This window comes from Mustela erminea, chromosome 1 (genome assembly GCF_009829155.1).
Source record: "Mustela erminea isolate mMusErm1 chromosome 1, mMusErm1.Pri, whole genome shotgun sequence".
Lineage (NCBI taxonomy): Eukaryota > Metazoa > Chordata > Mammalia > Carnivora > Mustelidae > Mustela > Mustela erminea.
In genome coordinates this window covers 110,860,357-110,880,472 of record NC_045614.1, presented here as the reverse complement: position 1 = coordinate 110,880,472, position 20,116 = coordinate 110,860,357, and the positions used below count along the sequence as shown (strand labels likewise).

At 42.4% G+C, this 20,116-nt stretch overlaps 1 long non-coding RNA gene across 1 annotated transcript in view; it reads right to left on the bottom strand.

Moving 5' to 3' along the window:
• Nucleotides 1-2,191: 2,191 nt before the first annotated feature.
• The window catches only part of LOC116587434, a 34,001-nt gene continuing 16,076 nt past the window's right edge, over nt 2,192-20,116 (bottom strand). The window contains exons 2-3 of the long non-coding RNA XR_004284448.1: nt 3,572-4,107; nt 2,192-2,254 (exon numbers count right to left, since the gene is read on the bottom strand). This is a non-coding gene — a long non-coding RNA (uncharacterized LOC116587434). The remainder of the gene's footprint in view (nt 2,255-3,571; nt 4,108-20,116) is intronic.

The window sequence follows — 20,116 nt, the reverse complement described above, 5'->3', positions numbered from 1 at the left end:
CAGGGCCCTCTAGCCAGAGGACACTTCTGCCACCACTGGCTGCCTTCTTTTGCTGTGATGCAGCAGTAAGAGCTATGCAAAGTGAAATCAGCTATAGATATTTCCCTTCTCTCCTGCCTTGGCCCAGTGGGTACCTCTCTGCTGGCCTCAACCCAGGTTTCTTAAAAGGCTTCAAAAGAAATTGCTATTGACTGAACTCTGGGGTTATTTATAATGGAAACCCAGTCTCTTATACCTCCCGTCCTCCACAGAAGAGTTGGGCTCTTAATCTGAACCTTGGGGAATCAGAGGCCCAGTTTGCTTTATTTAGCTTTCAGGACATTTGATTTTTTTTTTTTTCAAAGAGCTCAATGTTCTACTGAAAATGAAAGTATCTATGTCCCAATGTCTTGACAAATTTAAGTAACTCACCTTCTTCTCCAAATCCTATTCTTTTATTTCCCAATGTTGAACATTCTCCCTTGTTCCTTTTCTTAAGCAGTTGTACAAAAGAACAGTTCAGATAAGAATCAACTTTTGAGCACACCCCAGAGGCAATTTACTTAAGTGGTATATACACACACACACACACATAAAATTCAAGTATGTTTATCTGACAATTTATCTAGGAGTTCATGAGGTCCAAGGAGGAGGTTCGGTGACTTTGTGTTCCTATTCTGTAAACTTGAACACTTGTCCTTGTACATAGTAAGTGCTCAATCATTTGTCGGTAAATGAATCAGTAGTGTGCACTGTCTCTCTATGTGAAAAAGTTCAGACCTACACTTTGTGGTCTATTACAGTGTGGTCTATTACACTCTATGTGAAAAAGTGAAGACCTACACTTTGTGGTCTATTACCTATAATAGAATTCATAGAAACATACGAGTTTCTATGTGTCTTTGCCTGTTTCCTATCCCTTCTTTGTCTCTCTCTCTCTCTCTCTCCAACTCACTCTCTCTCTCTCACACACACGCACAAATTACTAGTCAGTTTTTAATATTTTTCCTGTGTTCTATTTTGTTAGATACCTTGATGACCAGCCACTCAAGTTTTTGACGAGTTTTATTTGGACAAAGGTGGTATAAAGTTACGTCACATATACTGTATATGCCTCTACAAAATTGTCATTTTCACTTAATAGTTAGTTGTGTGATCTTAGTCAAGTCACTTAGATGTTTTCAGCTTCAATTTTCCCATCTATAAGGTAGAGATAGTAATGGTACCTACCTCTTTATAATTAAAAGAAATAATGAGGAACAGAGTATTTACCTCAGTCTTGGAGCACGGAGTTTGTGTTCAGTAATGTTTGTTAAGATGACAGCAGTATTTTTTTTTTTTTTTTTTTTGGTCTAGGAAAATGGAATGGCACAATGGCATGTATGCATTTATAAGCTATAAGCCAACTTCTTTTTTGGTAAAGAGTGAGACAAAAAAAATCTAATAAAATATTTTAATTATTCATACATTTATTATCTTAGACTATCCACTTAAAAGTATTTGAAAAGGCTTACAATAAAATAGTGTAAATAATATCATCATTAACATTTGGATTAAGAAAATCATGAGTTATTTATTCAAACCAAATAGTTATATAGTCCTTTGCAGACTACCTAATATTTTCCCAAACATTATCCGTTGTAATCCTTAATTTTCACAACTCTTGTTATGGAAGCATTATTACTTATCCTATCTGCGGGGGAGTAAAGTGACTCACCCTAGTTCTTATTGCTCAGTACATAGTTAAGAGATTCAGAAATGTTCAGGAGCCCAGGATCATTGTGCCATCTTCCCCCGCTAGCGGAAGAGCTAGGAGTCAATTACCCCTTGGTATTTACTTAAACCACTGGGTCCCCTTTTCCAAGATCAGAGCTATGCCAAAGGGGCAATAAGGCAATAGTCAGTTCCAGCATTAGATCTGATGTAAATCCTGGCCCTACAATTTTCTAGCTGTATAACCTGGGGCAAGTAAGACAGCTCTCTGAGTTTCAGTTGGCTAGTCTGTAAGGTCAAAATAATGACACCTTGCCGATTTTTGTGAAGATTAAATGAAAAAGTGTTTACTGTGCAGACAGAAATGTGGAGCACAAGACATCTGGCTATCCACAGACTCAACTTCGAGACTTGAGTCTTAGGTCTTAGTAGGTGTGACTCAAAAGGGAGAGTAAGGGCCGGGAAAGTGGGAGGAATGTTTAAACCCAGGTAAAAGAAAGGGTAGGAGGCACTTACAGAAAGAATACAAACCTGTGGCTTCCCATTCCATTGCACCTGGAGGCTAGAGAGTGTAGAGAAAAAGAATGGAATGAGAATCAGGAGATCTGCAGTCTAGACTTTTCGTTGCTAATTCAATTGTATGATCTTGGTCAGATTGCTCCCCTTCCTGAGCCACAGTTGACCATTGAAAAACAGAGAGATATCAAATAATCTGATCTCTAAGATTACTTTCTACTTTGATACTTTGTCATAAATTTTAAACAATCAAGACCTCACTGAAGGAAGAGAACAAACATAAAAGGGTTGAACCCAGAAGTTGTAGGTGTGTCTGTTTTTTTCCAAAATGCTAACCAATTTGAAATATTGAGCACTTTACATTTTGAGTCTAAACCCTTCCGCCACCTCCAGTTATATTCAAACTCTTAGGAAATAAGGACCATTATTCACTTTCATTCAGTTCTATATCTTATGGTTAGCAACAGACTGGGGAAAAAAATGTCATCTAAGCAGGCCAGGGTTAGATCCCTGAGCATCTTAGCTATCATGTGATACAATAAGGAAACATGCTGGATCGAAGATATCCAACTGGGCTGTCACTTTAATGATCACACTAGATCCAGTTAATTGTGAGAATGTCTCAGTGATGCACAATGGGGCACCTACAGAAACAAAGATAGAGAAAAGGAGAAGGAGCAAGAAGGAGAGAAGCAGAGTGGGTCGAAGAAAGGAAAAGAAAGAGTAGGAGGAGGAAGAGGAAGAGAGATAAGAGAACCGACTCATGGATGGCAATTCACAGTTTACAAAGCACCTAAACAAAATAATATCCCATCTTGATCTTATAACCCCTTGTGATTATTATACTTTTGCTGAAGATGAACCTAAAGCCCAGAGAACTGAAGTCACTGCCAAGGCCATATGAACTGATTTCATTCCAGGGGCATTTCTTTTAACAATTCTCTTTCTATGTCCTATGACAGGCTCCCCACTATTCTCTGCGAGCACCTTAAGAACAAGACCAGGTTACAGTCAAATCTATTCTCCCTATAAAATCTGAGGTTCAAAACCTCCCACATTGTAGGTGCTCTGTAGATGTGTTGTGAGTGAATGAACAAATCCCCAGGTAAAGCACCTAAAATCTGATGCTGTAAGATGGGCCTCTCTATTCCCTAGTTCCATTCTTTTGGTGATGGGCAGGACAAGGTGGGACCGTTTACTTAGACATACCCATCCATCTTTTCAGGAATCAGCCCAAGGACTCAAGTAATGGCATTTAGTCATTTATGGAGTTCTTAGTACACAGTCCTATATACCTAGAGAAATTCTCACACTGCTTATTTCATGCTATGAGGTGGCAAAACAGGAATTGTTTGTGACTCACATTTTGTTGAAGAGAAGACTGCGGTCTGGAGAAGTTAAGTGGCTTGCCTGGGCTCACCCATTGTGGGGTGGCTGAGCTCAGATTGGAAATCTTCCCCGGAAGCTCTGGGCCCTGTTCTCAGCATTCTTTTTCTATGTGTCCTTCTGACACCTCGCAATGTCTCAGCCAACTGAAGAGAGATACATACTGCCTGCACCCGAGCCATCTGACGATGGGAACCGTCATAGAATCAAAATAATATGACAGCCTTCCTATCTAAAGAAGATCTTCCCATCACTATAATCACTTTCATGGATGACAGTTAGTACTTCTGCCTGTAAAACTGCTTCAGTTTCCCCGGAGGACAGGTAAACATCCATTATTTGTATGTGTTCTACAACTTAGTAGCAAAGGCCCCATGATGGATGATGCGATAGGACTTCTGGCCCTTCATGTTTCCTGAAATTCATCCAGTTGACTGCTCATTTGGCCCTTTCACAGTTGCCATTCTTGGTAATGATCTCAGAGGGACATTTTTGTGGTCATTGTTTCCATATCTGAGAGAAAAAAATAAATTTTTAATTCAAAACATTGTGTTAGAGAGATGGCACATTGTCTAATAAAATAGTCAATATATGAAGAAAAATAGTTCACTCTGAATATTTTAATATAAATATTTATTGAATGCCTACTATATGCTATACTCTTCTAAACACTAGAGATATAAGAAACGATGAATCCAAATAGACAAAATCTCTTAGCCCATAGAGTTTATATTCTAGTGGGATGAAATGGACAGAAAAGACACAAATAGGAAATATAACGGGGTGCTGAGTGCTATGCAGAAGAATGCAACAGGGGAAGGGAGATAAAAAGCCATGGGTGCGGAGGGTTACTATTCAGTAGAGGTGAGATTTCAATCAAGGTCTTTGGGCAAGAGCACACCTTAGTCCTTATTGCCATCTGGAGGGGAGGTGGTGGAGGGGACATGATTTGAAAAGATCGTGTCATGGGAATGTGCTTAAGCGTCCTGGGAACAGCAGGGAAGTCATTGTAGCTGGAGCAGAGTCCATGAAGGGAAAGCAGTAGGAGATGAGGTCTGAGAGGCAGCAGGGGAGCCTACTGGGCATGTCAGGGCCTGATCGGGATTATGGCTCTGAATCTGAGTGAGACAGGAAGTCACTGGAGCATTCTGAGCAGAGATGTCACATGACCTGACTTGGGTTTTAAATGGCACCTAGCTATTATGTGGGGAATAGACACGATGGGGTGGGCAGTGAAGGGAGGTGGGTGTAGAGAGGAGAAGGGAGATGTATAAATAGGCTATTCCACGAGTTTAAGCTTGAAATGACTGTGGCTTGGACCATAATAGTCTATGCCACTGGCCCAAAGTAGAGAGAAATATCTGAGCAAATTTAGGGATAATTTATCTTTAAAGGCTTGGATGAGAGTTCAGGAAAATGTAAAGTCACCCAATTTTAAAATTATGTGACTATTTCTACCTCTCTAGAGTAATGCAAATAAATGTTATCTTTGCTAAGTATATAGGCAATTTTTCCTTCCAACTGTGAAAAATAAAGTAACATTGTATATCATTTTTCTTGGTTCTTGTATGACTTGAATCATTAAATGGGCTGTGAACTGAATAATTTAGCCAATTGTTAAGTTGATAAAGAAGCAAAAGAAAATAACTCTCAGGACTGCAGATGTTAATCATAAAGCTGAGTAACTGTAGTCAGAAAAGTTGAATTTCTTTCAGGAATGTAAATATTGTTATCTTAAACATATGAAAAAGGCACAGGTCACTAGCCTTAGAAGAGAACCCATTTAGTTGATAAAGAAACTGAGACTCAAAGAAGATAAACTGCTCAAGTGTTACTAAATTTGGACCAGAACGTGATCCAAACATGGCTCACATGTTGCCTCCTCCCAAAAAGGTTTTCCTTATAAACGTATCTTGTCGCTAATATATTAGAGGGGTTCAAGTAGATTGTTTATGGCTGCTCCAATTAAGAACCCCAGGCTTGTCCATTTCTTCAGCACCTCACAAGAATTGGATTCCATCTATGCTGTCCTGACGACACCGTCTTGGTTCCTTGAGCTCTTCTTTCTCTGACTCACACTCTTATCCTCACATAGCTCTATGGGAATTCAAGTTTTTCAGCTCTGTATGCTTTTCCTTGGGGAATCCATCTGCCTGGCTTGTTTCTGTTCACTCAATAGAGAGGGAGAATTTAAGGAGGAAACACCTGAATAGTCTTTCATTTGTTTATTTATTTAAGATTTTAGTTATTCATTTGGCAGAAAGAGAGTGAAGGCAGAGAGCACCAGTAGACAGAGCAACAGGCAGAGGGAGAGGGAGTAAGTAGCAAGCTCCCTGCTGAGCAGAGGGCCCCACTGCAGAGGTCAACACTGTGCTCAGTATAGAGCTCGATCCCATGACCATGGGATCATGACCTGAGCCGAAGGCAGCTGCTTAACTGACTGAGCCACCCAGGTGCCCCAGCACCTTGATATACTGATGAGTTGGGAGAACCCCCAAACTCCATTCTTTTTATTCCCCCATGAAAAAGATTTACATCTTCAAGCCTTGGAATTTCAATATGTGACTTTGTTCCCACTACTATATATTTATTTGTGCATTAATATTCTGAGGAAAGAGCATGGTATGAATTTGTGTGCCAAAAACTACATAGGATTCTTTTAATTAAGTTTTTGGGTACCGCAACTTTGAAAAACAAATTGAGAACAAGGACCAGTGAACTTGGAAAGGCACTAGAAAGCTAGCTGGCTCTAGGATATAGTAGCCTTGACACTTCCATCAATGCCATTTCTCCCCAGGGCCTCTGGGCTTTCTGACATGGGCAAAAAAAGGAAGAGGAGACTGAGGCTTTGCTGGCTAGATCTGCTGGGGGATCTCAGAGGCTTATGCCTAAGATGACCATGCACCTACCAGACTTGTTCTTCCCATCTACAGGCCCTTTAGGAAGTCCTCTCCTCACCTACAATCTCAGCGTCCTCCCTCATCGTCTCAAATTCTGTGACTCCTTTTCACACTGATTAATATCTACTGAGACCTTCTCTTGTGCTCACTGCTATATTGAGCATCATGAAACAACGGAAAACAAACATGTTATTTTTAGATTATTTGCTCCAGCTCTTTGAAGAATACCGGTGGAATTTTGATCGGAATGGCATTAAAAGTATAGATTGCTCTAGGCAGTATAGACATTTTAACAATGTTTATTCTTCCAATCCAAGAGCATGGAATGGTCTTCCATCTTTTTGCGTCTTCTTCAATTTCTTTCATGAGTTCTGTAGTTCCTCGAATACAGATCCTTTACCTCTTTGGTTAGGTTTAGTCCCAGGTATCTTATGGTTCTTGGTGCTATAATAAATGGAATCAATTCTCTAATTTCCCTTTCTGTATTTTCATTGTTAGTGTATAAGAAAGCCACTGATTTCTGTACATTGACTTTGTATCTTGCCACGTTGCTGAATTGCTGTATGAGTTTTAGTAGTTTGGGGGTGGAGTCTTTTGGGTTTTCATATAAAGAATCATGTCATCTGCAAAGAGAGAGAATTTCACTTCTTCATTACCAATTTGGATGCCTTTTATTTCTCTTTGTTGTCTGATTGCTGTTGCTAGGACTTCTAATACTATGTTGAACAAAAGTGGTGAGAGTGGGCATCCTTGTGTTCCTGATCTCAACGGGAAGGCTGCAAGCTTTTTCCCATTGAGGATGATATTTGCTGTGGGTCTTTCATAGATAGATTTTATGAAGTTCAAGAATGTTCCCTTTTTCTCTATACTTTGAAGCGTTTTAATCAGTAACGGATGCTGGATTTTGTCAAATGCTTTTTCTGCATCGATTGAGAGGACCATGTGGTTCTTCTCTCTTCTCATATTAATTTGTTCTATCACATTGATTGATTTGCGAATGTTGAACCATCCTTGTAGGAACCAGAAGAGACCCCGAATAGCTAAGGAAATGTTGAAAAACAAAAATAAAACTGGGGGCATCACGCTACCTGATTTCAAGCTTTACTACAAAGCTGTGATCACCAAGACAGCATGGTACTGGCATAAAAACAGACACATAGACCAGTGGAACAGAGCAGAGAGCCCATATATGGACCTTCAACTCTATGGGCAAATAATCTTTGACAAAACAGGAAAAAATATACAGTGGAAAATGGTGCTGGGAAAACTGGGCAGCTATATATAGAAGAATGAAACTCGACCATTCTCTTACACTGTACACAAAGATAAACTCAAAATGGATAAAAGACCTCAACGTGAGACAGGAATCCATCAGAATCCTAAAGGAGAATATAGGCAGTAATCTCTTCGATATCAGCCATAGCAACTTCTTTCAAGATATGTCTCCACAGGCAAAGGAAACAAAAGCGAAAATAAACTTTTGGGACTTCATCAAAATCAAAAGCTTCTGCACAGAAAAGGAAACAGTCAAGAAAACAAAGAGGCAACCCATGGAATGGGAGAAGATATTTGCAAATAACAGTACAGACAAAAGGTTGATATCCAGGATCTATAAAGAACTCCTCAAACTCAACACACACAAAACAGACAATCACATCAAAAAATGGGCAGAAGATATGAACAGACATTTCTCCAATAAAGACATACAAATGGCTATCAGACACATGAAAAAATGTTCATCATCACTAGCCATCAGGGAGATTCAAATTAAAACCACATTGAGATATCACCTTACATCAGTTACAATGGCCAAAATTAGCAAGAGAGGAAACAACATGTATTGGAGGGGATGTGGAGAAAGGGGAACCCTCTTACACTGTTGGTAGAAATGCAAGTTGGTGCAGCCTCTTTGGAGAACAGTGTGGATATCCCTCAAGAAATTAAAAATAAAGCTTCCCTATGACCCTGCAATTTCACTACTGGGTAATTACCCCAAAGATACAGATGTAGTGAAAAGAAGGGCCATCCGTACCCCAATGTTTATAGCACCAATGGCCACGGTCGCCAAACTGTGGAAAGAATCAAGATGCCCTTCAATGGACGAATGGATAAGGAAGATGTGGTCCATATACACTATGGAGTATTATGCCTCCATCAGAAAGCATAAATATCCAACTTTTGTAGCAACATGGACGGGACTGGAAGAGATTATGCTGAGTGAAATAAGTCAAGCAGAGAGAGCCAATTATCATTTGATTTCACTTATTTGTGGAGCATAACAAATAGCATGAAGGACATGGGGAGTTAGAGAGGAGAAGGGAGTTGGGGGGGAATTGGGAGGGGAGGTGAACCATGAGAGACCATGGACTCTGAAAAACAATCTGAGCGGTTTGAAGGGGCGGGGGGGGGGATTGGGGTAGCAGGTTGTGGGTATTATAGAGGGCACGGATTGCATAGAGCACTGGGTGTGGTGCAAAAATAATGAATACTATTATGCTGAAAATAAATAAAAAATATATTAAAAAAAAAAGAAAGAAACATGTCATTTCTTCCCTTAGGAAAAAGTAACTGGAAAGGAGGCCTGCGTGCATTAGTGAAAAGTTTGCATTATAGATTTTTTTTTTTAAGGGATGAAGCTTTAGTGTCTTTATGCACCTTTAGTCATTCAAAATAAGGGCAGAAAATGCTGCCTCAGAAAACAGAGGAATGCTTTAATTAATCCACCAAAATGCTTTGAAATGAACAAATCAAGGGCTTCTTTGTAAATGAGGGGGATCAGAAACTCAGAAAACAATTGATTCTCTTCAGAATTTTAAACATTTTTGTCATAGTTTTACAATATTAATTTGTTATGTTACAAGCGGGGAAAATAACAGTCTAGAGATTTTTTTTTTTGAGGGATCACATTTTCAGAATGATTGGAATCTACAGTCTGAAGGAGAAGTACAATCCCTTTGCCTGGAAAGCTCTGCCACTCCTTTCTACTCCTTAAAATTCTAACGATCTTTGAGGACTGAGTTCAAAGATTGCTTCATTCAGAATAATAGTAATTCTGTGTAGTTGCCTCCACGCACTGCATTTGAACACTCTTGACCTGCCCCTTGCTTCCCAGCAACTTGAGTACATGCCATCTCTTGTCCCAGGCTGGGCTCCCCGGAGCAGGGAGAGTGTCTACTTCCCCTGCTCATCCTGCATCTTGTGAATTGCAGGCTTTTGCATGATGTTAGAGCCACGGTCTGGTTGCCGTTCTGTGATGGATGTGTCTGTCAGTTCAAATACAGGTTTAGCTGTTTCTAACACAGACCTAAAATGATATTGGCTGAAACAAGCTAGGAATCTCTTACTTGTTTACTTAAAAAAATCACCCACAAGGAGACTAGGTCTAGCCATGGAGCGCTAAAATATTTGGAAGTCTGGCTCTTCCAGTCTTGTTGCTCTGTTATCTCTAGTATGTTGTCCTTATCTACGGGGTATAAACTAGGTTATCTACCCAGTTTGTATCCTAGACCATTGGAAAAAGAAGAAAGGGAAGTAGAGTTCCCCTACTTCCACTGAAGGCACAACTGGGCAGTGACATACATTACTTTCACTCATATCCCATTAAGAACTCCATGGTATGGTCCTGCCTAGTGAGCTCTGTGCTACCGTCCCCACCCCTGTGGGATGTGAGGGCCTGGTGTGCACATTTCCTCCCAGCTCCATGTTCCGCGAGTCATGCTGAGTTGCTTAAAATTGGCTACGGGAGAATTAACACTACAGATAACAATCAGGGCTTTTGTGTTTTTCTTCTAGAGAAGCTGGCTAAAATTTACCAGTAACCCACAGCACCTAGCTGTAAGAGAAGCTAGAAGATGTAGTCTTTTTTTTTTTTTTTTTTTTTTTTTTACTGGACAGCTATGTTTCTAGCTAACAATTCTGCATATGGGAACAAGGAATTGTATTTCTATAGAAGCTCCAAATGGATATTTGGAAACCATTAGAAGTCTCTGTAAACATGACATCATCTGGAAACAGGAAAAGGAAAATTGGAAAACCTGTTTTTAACTGTGACAGAACAGATCTACCTATAAGTATGTGTAGGTGGGGCTTATCACCACCATCTCCAGTCACGGAGCACATTACAAGACAAAAGTTCAGCTTATTTGTGTGGATTCAAGTGTAGACATCTGGGTGGAGGTTGCATGAGTCAAATTCTGCCCTGACTGTTGGCACTGTGCAAAAATGCCGCACGGGTTCCCACTACCACAGGTGTCCAGGTAGGAGATGAGCGATCACTTACAATGTCTCCCAAGAAAAGAATCCATTCAGAATGGAGGTTACGGTGCTCATCTCCAAGTTCATCCTTCAGCCTCAAGCATGCTTCTCCTGATCCCTCAGATTTGTAGGGCTTCCAGTATTCTCCTTTTCTGCACTCACCACAGTTGCAATTATGAACACAATCCTTTGGTTCACGTCTGTCTCCTCTATTGGACTGTGGAAGCAGCGACTGTCTTATTTCGCTCATATTGTGTCTGCTGCTTGGAGCAGAGGGCATGACCACAGTGGGCACTCAGGAAAGCATGGGAAGAATGAGGGGCAGATGCTGTGTTTATAAGCTTGTAACCTGCTCACAACAATTATTCTTTAAAAACAAGGTATTTAGATATAAAACAGAACAGAAAGCAAGTGAAGGAAGTGGTATGAAATACTACCAGACATCGAGGGGAACTGAACTTGATTCCAAGCTTCCTGGAAACAAAGTATAAAAAGAGAACACCCTGGGCTACTGAATTTTCTTTGTCTAATAGGACAAAATATGTGAAGCCCTCCGTGGAAGTCAAGTTTTCCCAGTGATTGATTAAAATGAGATTATTGTTTGCTCCCAGTTAATGTATAAGCATGATCGAATCTCTTTTAACTCCAAAGAAGACAGGGAAAGAACAGCAAGCCCCCTCCACCCCTCTCGGCGGCTGTCCTGCCCACCCCAATACCTTCCTACATGGGCTGCATTGGCTCGGCTTCTTCATCTCCCATTCATGGCTCACTTAGTGCACCTTGCTTCAGCTCTCTCCCTTCTGCCTGCCCAACCTGCCATCCTGTCACAAAAGGCAACAGCAAAGCTGTCCAGGCTTTGTCTAAACTCCCATCTTTATTGCACTCGACATTTCTTAATTATTTGAAACTTTTGTCCTCACTAGATCATGTCCCTTGGTTTCTCACACCAGACTCTACTGATTTTCTTTCCTATCATCCTAAATGCTCTTTCTCAGTCCCAGAGAAGGACTGCTTGGTCTCCGTTCCTATATTAATGTTGGCATTCCTCAGGTTTTACAAGTTTTTTTTCTTTGACCCTTTCATTTCTCACTCCACATATTCTCCCAGGCAAATTTTATCTGCTCTAATGGCTTTCATTGCTATCTAGATTCTAAAGACTCCCAATTGTAGATCATCCGACTGGATTACCCACCTGAGCTTCAAGCCCCGCATGCCCCAGATCGAGCCAGCATTTTTCCTCCTTTTTAATCTTTTATTCTTCATGGGTTCCCCATCTCAGTGAAGGGCCCTGCCTTCTATCCAGCTTCTCACGATACAAATCTTGTCATCATCTTTAACTCCTCCCTCTCTCTGACTCCTGATGCCCTCACATCCTGTCAGCGTGACTCCACTATTGGCTCTCATCAGTGTCACCTCCTTAGTGCAGGCCCTTGGGTTTTTGCCACAGATCTTACTTAACCAGCTTTACCCTGGACCTGCCGTCCTGAGTGGTCTTTCTGAAGCAACACTTGAAACTTGTACCTGCTCTACCTGAAACTTATCAGAGGCTCTCCATGATCTTCACCATAAAGTCCTAACTCCATAAGGAGGCTTTAACAGCCCTGGCTGGTCTGGTTCTTTTTATCTTCCAGCCTTACCTCTTTCTTACTCCCAAACCCCACTCGACATACCACACCTCTGCCAGCTGCATTGCACTTGCCTCAGGGCCATTGCATGTGCTGTCCCCTACCCTCCCCATCCTTCCACGCATGTCCTGGATTACTCCACTCACTCTTCCACTCTCACCTTAGAAATGATTTTGTTCTTTCATGCATTCAGTAAGTACTTCCTGAGCAACCTACTGTGTGCCAGGCATCACACAGGCACTTATGATACAACAGTAAGCAAGGCACATGGGGCCTCTGTCCCTAGGGTCCTAGTCCAAGAGGCTTTCGTTGATTTTCCAAGACTGTGCAGGTCTCCCACAGAACCCTGTCCTCATCCCACATGACACTGTCTCCAGTGTATATTAGTGACTTTTAAACTAGGGTATAATCTAGATCAGCAAACTTTCTGTAGAGGGACAGACAGATGGCAAATATATTTGGCTTTGCAGGGGATATCCAGTCTCCTTCAGAACTACTCAACTCTGCAGTTGTAGCGGGAATGCAGCCATAGGTAGTGCACAAATGAATGGACACTGCTGTGTTCCATGACTCTATTCACAAAAGCAGATGGTGAGCCAGCTTTGGCCCACTGGGCAGAGTTTCTTGACCCCTGGTCTGAAGAGCTAAACTACGAGGCTCTTACTTACTTCTGTATCCACAATGCAAACATGGTGCTTGACATAGAGGCTTCCCTATGAAAATGTGCTGGGTGAATAAGTGAATGGTAAGTGAACAAATTAGGACAGACCTGTTCACTCTTTCTCCTGTGGTCATATCTCCTTGGTCACAATAGGCTCCATATCCACTCTGTGTAGTCCATGAACCCTCAGTAGGTTGGTTTTTCATCTGCTGTGCTCAACTAAACACTTATGTTGAGCAAATACCGTGCCAGCAATTCTGGTTCCTTTGGCAGATGGGGTCAAGTTTTGAGTTCTTTGTGGTTCACTACCCCCAACCATGGTTCACAGCACGGTGTTTTGTTGTTGTTGTTGTTTTTTCCTAGATATGATAGTTAAATATTGGAATATCCAGATGTAGTTCATCTAATTCATTATAGACTTTAGCCATTTTATTTGTGTGTGTAGAGATGTAGTCAGTCCTCTGTTCCACAACTGTTTATTTAAACCTATTTTATTATTTTTTTTTAAAAGATTTTATTTATTCATTTGACAGACAGAGATCACAAGTAGGCAGAGAGACAGGCAGAAGCAGGCTCCCTGCTGACCAGAGCCCTATGCGGGGCTGGATCCCAGGACCCTGGGATCATGACCGGAGCAGAAGGCAGAGGCTTTAACCCACTGAGCCGCCCAGGTGCCCCATATTTAAACCTACTTTAAAACTTCTCTGGAACAGGTAGAAAATTAGAAAAAATTCAATTAAATCTATGCACAGAGCATCTAATATGCATGGGGCAGAAGCTTCAGCGTGCAGCGGGGACAAAGATAACTCAGATAAGGTACTGTCATTAAGGGGCTTATAGTGCAGAGAGGAAATAGGAAGTAAGTAGGAGAATAAATAATTCTGATTCAATGTAGAAAATGCTAAGTTTCTTGAGGAAGGGATCAGCAAAATGCTCTGGGGCTTTCATAGGGAGTAAAGTTCATTTTCAGCCAGAGATCAAAGAAGGCTCGGAGGGAGAAGTGTGTAATCTGGCCATGGAAAGGTAGGTATTTGGATACTGAGAAGGCACTAAAGGACCTTCAAGACAGAGGAAAGTATAGGCATGCCCACAGTTACTAGAAAGCAGGTTTTAATGAAACTATGTCCAGGGACTGGCTGATAAAAGTGCAGCCAAACCCCTTCAAGAAGGTGCCAAGTCCATTCTGGTCTGGAATGCATTGATAATTGGGACATTATGCTCAGAGACTGCAAATTGACATTCTGTCGTCATCCCTCTTGGAATAGAAACCCTGATCCTTTAAAGTAATTAGCACCAATTTGGAGCATGGGCGCAAAAATAAATCACAAGTGTCCAAAAACAGATACATTAAGTTCAATGGTTAAGAAGCAAGCGTTTTTATTAGCTCCGCCTATGTAAACAAAATCAAAAGCAATTAGCATTTAAAAATTGAAGGGAAAAGGAGAGTTCACAGTTCCCACTGGAAAATTATTATTTATATAAATGTCCGCAATGATGACTTCCAGTCACACTTTATGATCTCAGTCACGTTATTTCAGTGGCTAAAAGATCAGTGTTCTTTCCTAGGAGTGAGAAGAGAGAATGGTGATTCTCTGCGTGTTTTCCTGGTTGGAACTGAGAGGTGTGTGTCTGCTGGCAAACAAACAGGTAGGGCTTCATCTCTTCTGCCCGACTTCTTCATTGTGCCTCACTGCATCCTCTGGATTGATGAGAAAAAGGTTTGCTATGTCTTGAGATGGTCAGCAGATCTGCCCCCAGGAGCCCACTCATACAAAGCCGAGTTGGCCTTTGCTAATAAAACACCTTCCTATTGGAGAGAGCCCCAATGCCTCATCCTGAAGAATAATAGCAGTTCCCATGGACTGACCAGTGCATGTTCCAGAGTGGCCTTTGACATGCTCTCTACAACATGGAATGCCTCAGTCTGGGATGGAGCCTCACCACTGACCCTAGCTGTGTGGATGGGAGGCAAACTGGCCACGGAGCAGCTGAGGCACTGAGGTGGAGATGTGGGGAGGTTTGGCGAAATCAAGCACACCAGCATCTGGTTCAATAAGTCTGAGGTGAACTATGTCACTAACTTGCTGTGGAAGCCTGGCAGAGCCAAATGTTCTCAGCCAGATTTTCCCCATCCTTAAAATTAGGGGCTGAGCTGTGTTATCTTCTTGCTTTAGTCCATATAGCTTTGTGGTGGCTGTTTTTGTTGTTGTTGTTGTTTTTGTTTGTTTGTTTGTTTTTGCCTTTAAAGACATAATTCAAGTATTTCATCCACCTTTTTCCATCTACTTGCTTAAAAAGGAGTGGTGAATGCAAGGTTGGGGGGTGGGGTATAGGACTCAAGTATTTTCCTACTCCTCATATGTAAAATGTGTGAAAATTCTTTCTTCCCTGAAAGATGGTGGCTTTAGGAACACAAGACTGACGTGGAAAACACAGAGGCTTTATTTGGCAGGGGCATGGAAGAACCCACCGGAAAGCTATGAGTCTGAGAAATAACCATCACATACAAAGTGAGAATAATTAAGGGCAAAAGGAGAAAGCATTTGTTCAGAGTGGCGTGGTAAAGGCAGCTATAGTTCAACCTCTTCGTTTTAAATCCTCTTTCCACCATATGTTTCTTTCTCTAGCTTTGGGATGTCTGACCAGGAATCAAGGTTGAGGAATTGACAAACATACGTCTACTTCAAATAAGAGTATCAGCAGAGTCTTCTGGTGGATGGGAGGCAGGGAATGGATTAAATCTTTGACCATTAATTTTTGTTAGGATTTTGCTCATTTTTTCATACTTCTTTTCCTCCAAGTTTCTTCTCTCCCCTTGGATTAATACCAGTCGCCCTGGCCACCTTGCACATACAATTTTTTTTTTTTTCCAAAATTTGAGAGCTCAAATATCTCCTTGGCTATCTTCCCACCTACCAGTCAGATTCTATTCCAACACCTCACTCATACTTTCTTTAGCAGCTACCTCAAGCTTTTCCAAGCTCCCTGTGTAAAGGTCCTCCTCCTCTGTTAACCTGTAATTATTTGAGAACTAGAAACATCTTTGTATCCCTATTTCCAAGCCCAGAAGTTCTGCTCAGTTGTTTATTGAATAAATTAATGGAAGGAAGAGGCACTTCATCTGTAACCAGATTGTGCCCTAGAAGCACCCCCAGAGTGATGATAAGCTTATTAGTAGCCTCCATTTTATCCTTTAAAAGGAATCAGGAATAGTCAGAGAATGGGAAAATCTGTCTTAGAGGCTTCAGATCCCCTTCCTTATGTCTCTATGGCTGTAAACTCAGTGCTTCTCCATGAGCACTCAGGTGTGATCAGAGTACACAGCGGGATCCTGCCCAGGCTTATGAGATGGGAGAAAAGAGCAAGAAGCCAAGTCCTAAACTTTGAGTTGCCAGTCTCAGCATGAGGGCATACCAGAGCCAACCCCCCACTGGCTTTGGCCAGGGTCCTGAGTCTGTTTTCTGTGCATCAGCATTGGTCAACCTGGCCACTGGGAGGGGACCCTGGCATGGGCCCAGCACAGGCATGGTACCTAACACAATTGTGGATAGAGTGGGGGACTCTATGGCCTCTTTGCTCAGAGCTTGGAGGAGGAGAAGGAGGGGCAGATAATGCAAACACTTATCTGACTTCTGTCCAAAAGAGCAAGCAGGAGAGTAGAGGGGAGACTTCTCAACGGTTGGTGAAAGAAGAGTTGGCATGGGGATGGGGAGGGAGAGGAAGTCCTTGTGGACAGGAGAGAAAGTGTTTGGACCAAGGGTAGAGAAATGAGGGACGGAGATAACAAAGAGAACAAACCAACGTGGAAGGAAGGGAAGGAAGGATGGAGGAAGAAAGGAGGAAGGAAGGAAGGAAGAAGGAAGGAAAACAGAGTAAAAGAGATAGGGACAGAGATGCAGAGAGAGCATCAGAGCTAGAGTGGGAATGAGAGAAAATTTGGGGGACAGGAAAGAGAAGTGGGGAAGCAATGAGGGAGTATGGGTACACACACAAGACACGCACAACTTAACACCAGCCTGACCTGCTCGGCTCAGGAGAATTTCTTTTGTGAGCCTGGCAGAGGGAAGATCTGAACACAGAGGAAAATGGGCTGACTCCTACCCAGGGCCTGTCGGAGGATAGAACAGATCAATTAACCTGGGTGGGACTCCCCTATGCCAGGCCTGGCACTGCCAGTTCTCGGTGCTTGACCAGGCCAGGCCAAGGACTCTCACATGGTGGCTAAGTCATTAAAGGGCCATCAGCTGCAGGGAAGAATCAGCTTTTTGCTCTGAGAAAAACCCGCTTCCTGGGCTGATGTGACCTCTGCTGGCCTGGCCACCACCAATCTTCCAGGCCTGATCTGGCACCCAGTTAGACCACACCCCCTTGGCCTGGGGAAACTGGGAATCTGAACAGATTGTGAGGACCCTCTGGGGGCCAGCAGGGCCTGGTACCTTCAACTGATGGAATGATCCTGGGGCATGTTAGTGGGTGGAGCAGAAGGCATCAGGAACAGAATGTTCCACAGATCTTGGGGGTGAGGGGAGCATGACTGATCCCATTTCAAGGACAAGCTTGTTTTCCAGGAAGTACCCATTTGAGCATAGCCTTAAAGGTTGAGTGGGATCCAAAGGGCAGGCAGAAAAAGCCAAGAGATCCCACGGCGTGAGAAGCGCAGGTAAAAGTGGAAAGGTGTATAAACCCAAGAGGTTGGAAGATGAATGGTAGCAGACAGGTAGGCCTGGCAGCAAATAAGGCTGGGATGGTGGTGGGTCCAGGAAAGGACAGACAAATATAAAGGCACAGAGACACTCAGCATTTTAGTCAAAAGGGAGCTTAGAGATGATACAAATCATTTTTGTCTTCATATTTTTTTATTTTTTTTAAAGATTTTATTTATTTACTTGACAGAGATGACAAGTAGGCAGAAAGGCAGGCAGAGAGAGAAAGTGGAGGAAGCAGGCTCCCCGCTGAGCAGAGAGCCCGATGCGGGGCCCGATTCCACAACCCTGGGATCATGACCTGAGCTGAAGGCAGTGGCTTTAACCCACTGAGCCACCCAGGCGCCCCCATATTTTTATTTTTAATTTTGTGTGTGGGTGAAGTAGACATTATTGAACAACGTCTGAGGTTGGTCACAGAGGAAGGGACATGATAGCAACTCAGATTATTTTGAACTACATACGTTGCTGCTCTTCTCTTAAGAGCCTGACCGCTTTACCTGGTGTGGTGGCCTGTCTCTGTCTTCTAAGTGGCTTTTCTCTCTTAGGGGCCTTTCCTCCCAACTCAAGTCCTCATCCACCCCTCCAGGCGGCCCCCAGCCCAGTCAGCTGTCTCTGCTGGCCTCCCCCGGGTACCAATAGGCATCAGGGAAGACCAGGGCTTCCTATCCTCCTTCCCCAGAGGGCAGGTGTACACACATACACATATTTATAGAAAAGGAATCACGCCTCACACATTGATCTGCTTTTTATTTAAAACTACATTGTGGAAAAAATTCCCAACTCTATGCCTCATATGCAGTCCAGTCCATAGACTAGATGTACCCTAGGTTTTCAACTACTTTTTTGCTAATAGGCACTTCTGATGATGATTCACCCTGTTAGCCTTTACCAGTGATGCCTCTGCAAACATCCTTACATGTGAGTCTTTATGTTCTCTTGCTATCATCTCTATAGGATGGATTCCTAGAGGGTGCTAAATCAAAGAATACATACACTTTATATCTTACTAGGAATTACATCATTCCTTTGAAAAATGTTGTACTAGTCGATACTCCAACCAGCAGTTGAAAGGAGGGCCTCTTTCACGCTCAGCCTCCTGCCCTGAAATTACCTCATCACTTTGAGGGAATTGGCAGTTGTCTAATAATACCCACAGAGGTATTGGCCATGCTGGCACCAAGACTTCAGATCTGCGGTTACTATACAAGATAACACACGTAAAATATTAAGGATAGTGCCTGGCCCAGTGTAAGGGCTCACTGGATACTGGTTCTTGCTCTTATCGTTGCCATGATAGGGATGTACCAGAAGCTTTCACAGCTGGTTCCGTGGAGAAGATGAACTGGAGAGGAGAGAGAAGAGGTCAGGAGGCCCCAGGTAGCTCCACCCAGGCTGAGTGAAATGCCCCTTCTTCTGTGCCTAGTCCCGCACTTAACCTCTTTGCATTCAATGTAATTAGCTGATTCATCTCTTCCACCACAATACTGTCCCTGGAGCACAAGAGGTATGTTCTCTGACATCGGAAAGTGATGACCCATGGGCTGGGATGCTGTAGTCTCCCTCAAATGCCCAGAGGGAATTTGAAACCATAAACTTCTGAGTTTGAAACTCTTTTGCTCCATTATTTTTTTAGTGCCTGAAAGTTACCAAGGAGAAAGAGAGAGTCATTACACCATAAATTATCATGTGAGTCTCCTCTCCTCAATTTGGACACAGCCTCTTTAAAAGAAGAATCATATCTCAAGCTTCTTTTATCATCTTTTCCACCATGACAACCAGTGTGTTGAGGAAGGCACACAGGAGGCACTCAGATACATACAAAGTGGGGGAAAGTAATGGGACTGGTATTTGGTGTGATTTAAGGAAACCTGCTCCTTTGCCTTAGAAGTGTATGTGCTTCGTGTTGATTGATGAAATCAGCATGTGGCTATTTATCTAAAAGGCCATTTTACCTTTGCAGAGTGTTGACTGCACTGTTGGAACTGCCCTGAGAGCGGGCTGGCCTCTGCTGCCCACACTCACCAGGGCACACCCCACCTGCTTCAGCGGCAAGCTGTGTATCCCGGAGGGCCAGAGAAGAATGTCTGGGGAAATGGGATTTAGAAGGTAACAGCCACTGGGAGAATTTGGCCCCAAAGCTGAGGACTCTTCAATCAATATGCATGACTTTCAGAATTCCTATTTTAATCAGCGAAACGGAAATGAAATTCCAATGTAGCTTTTAGTTTAAAAAAAATTACAAGTGGTATATGATATTCATGCATACCATTTCCTCTGAAATTCTTTTTAAGAATTGAAGAAAATAACCATATAACATACTGGAAAGAACACTAGCCTAGGCGTCCAGAGATTTAATTTCATGCCCTAAATTTATCA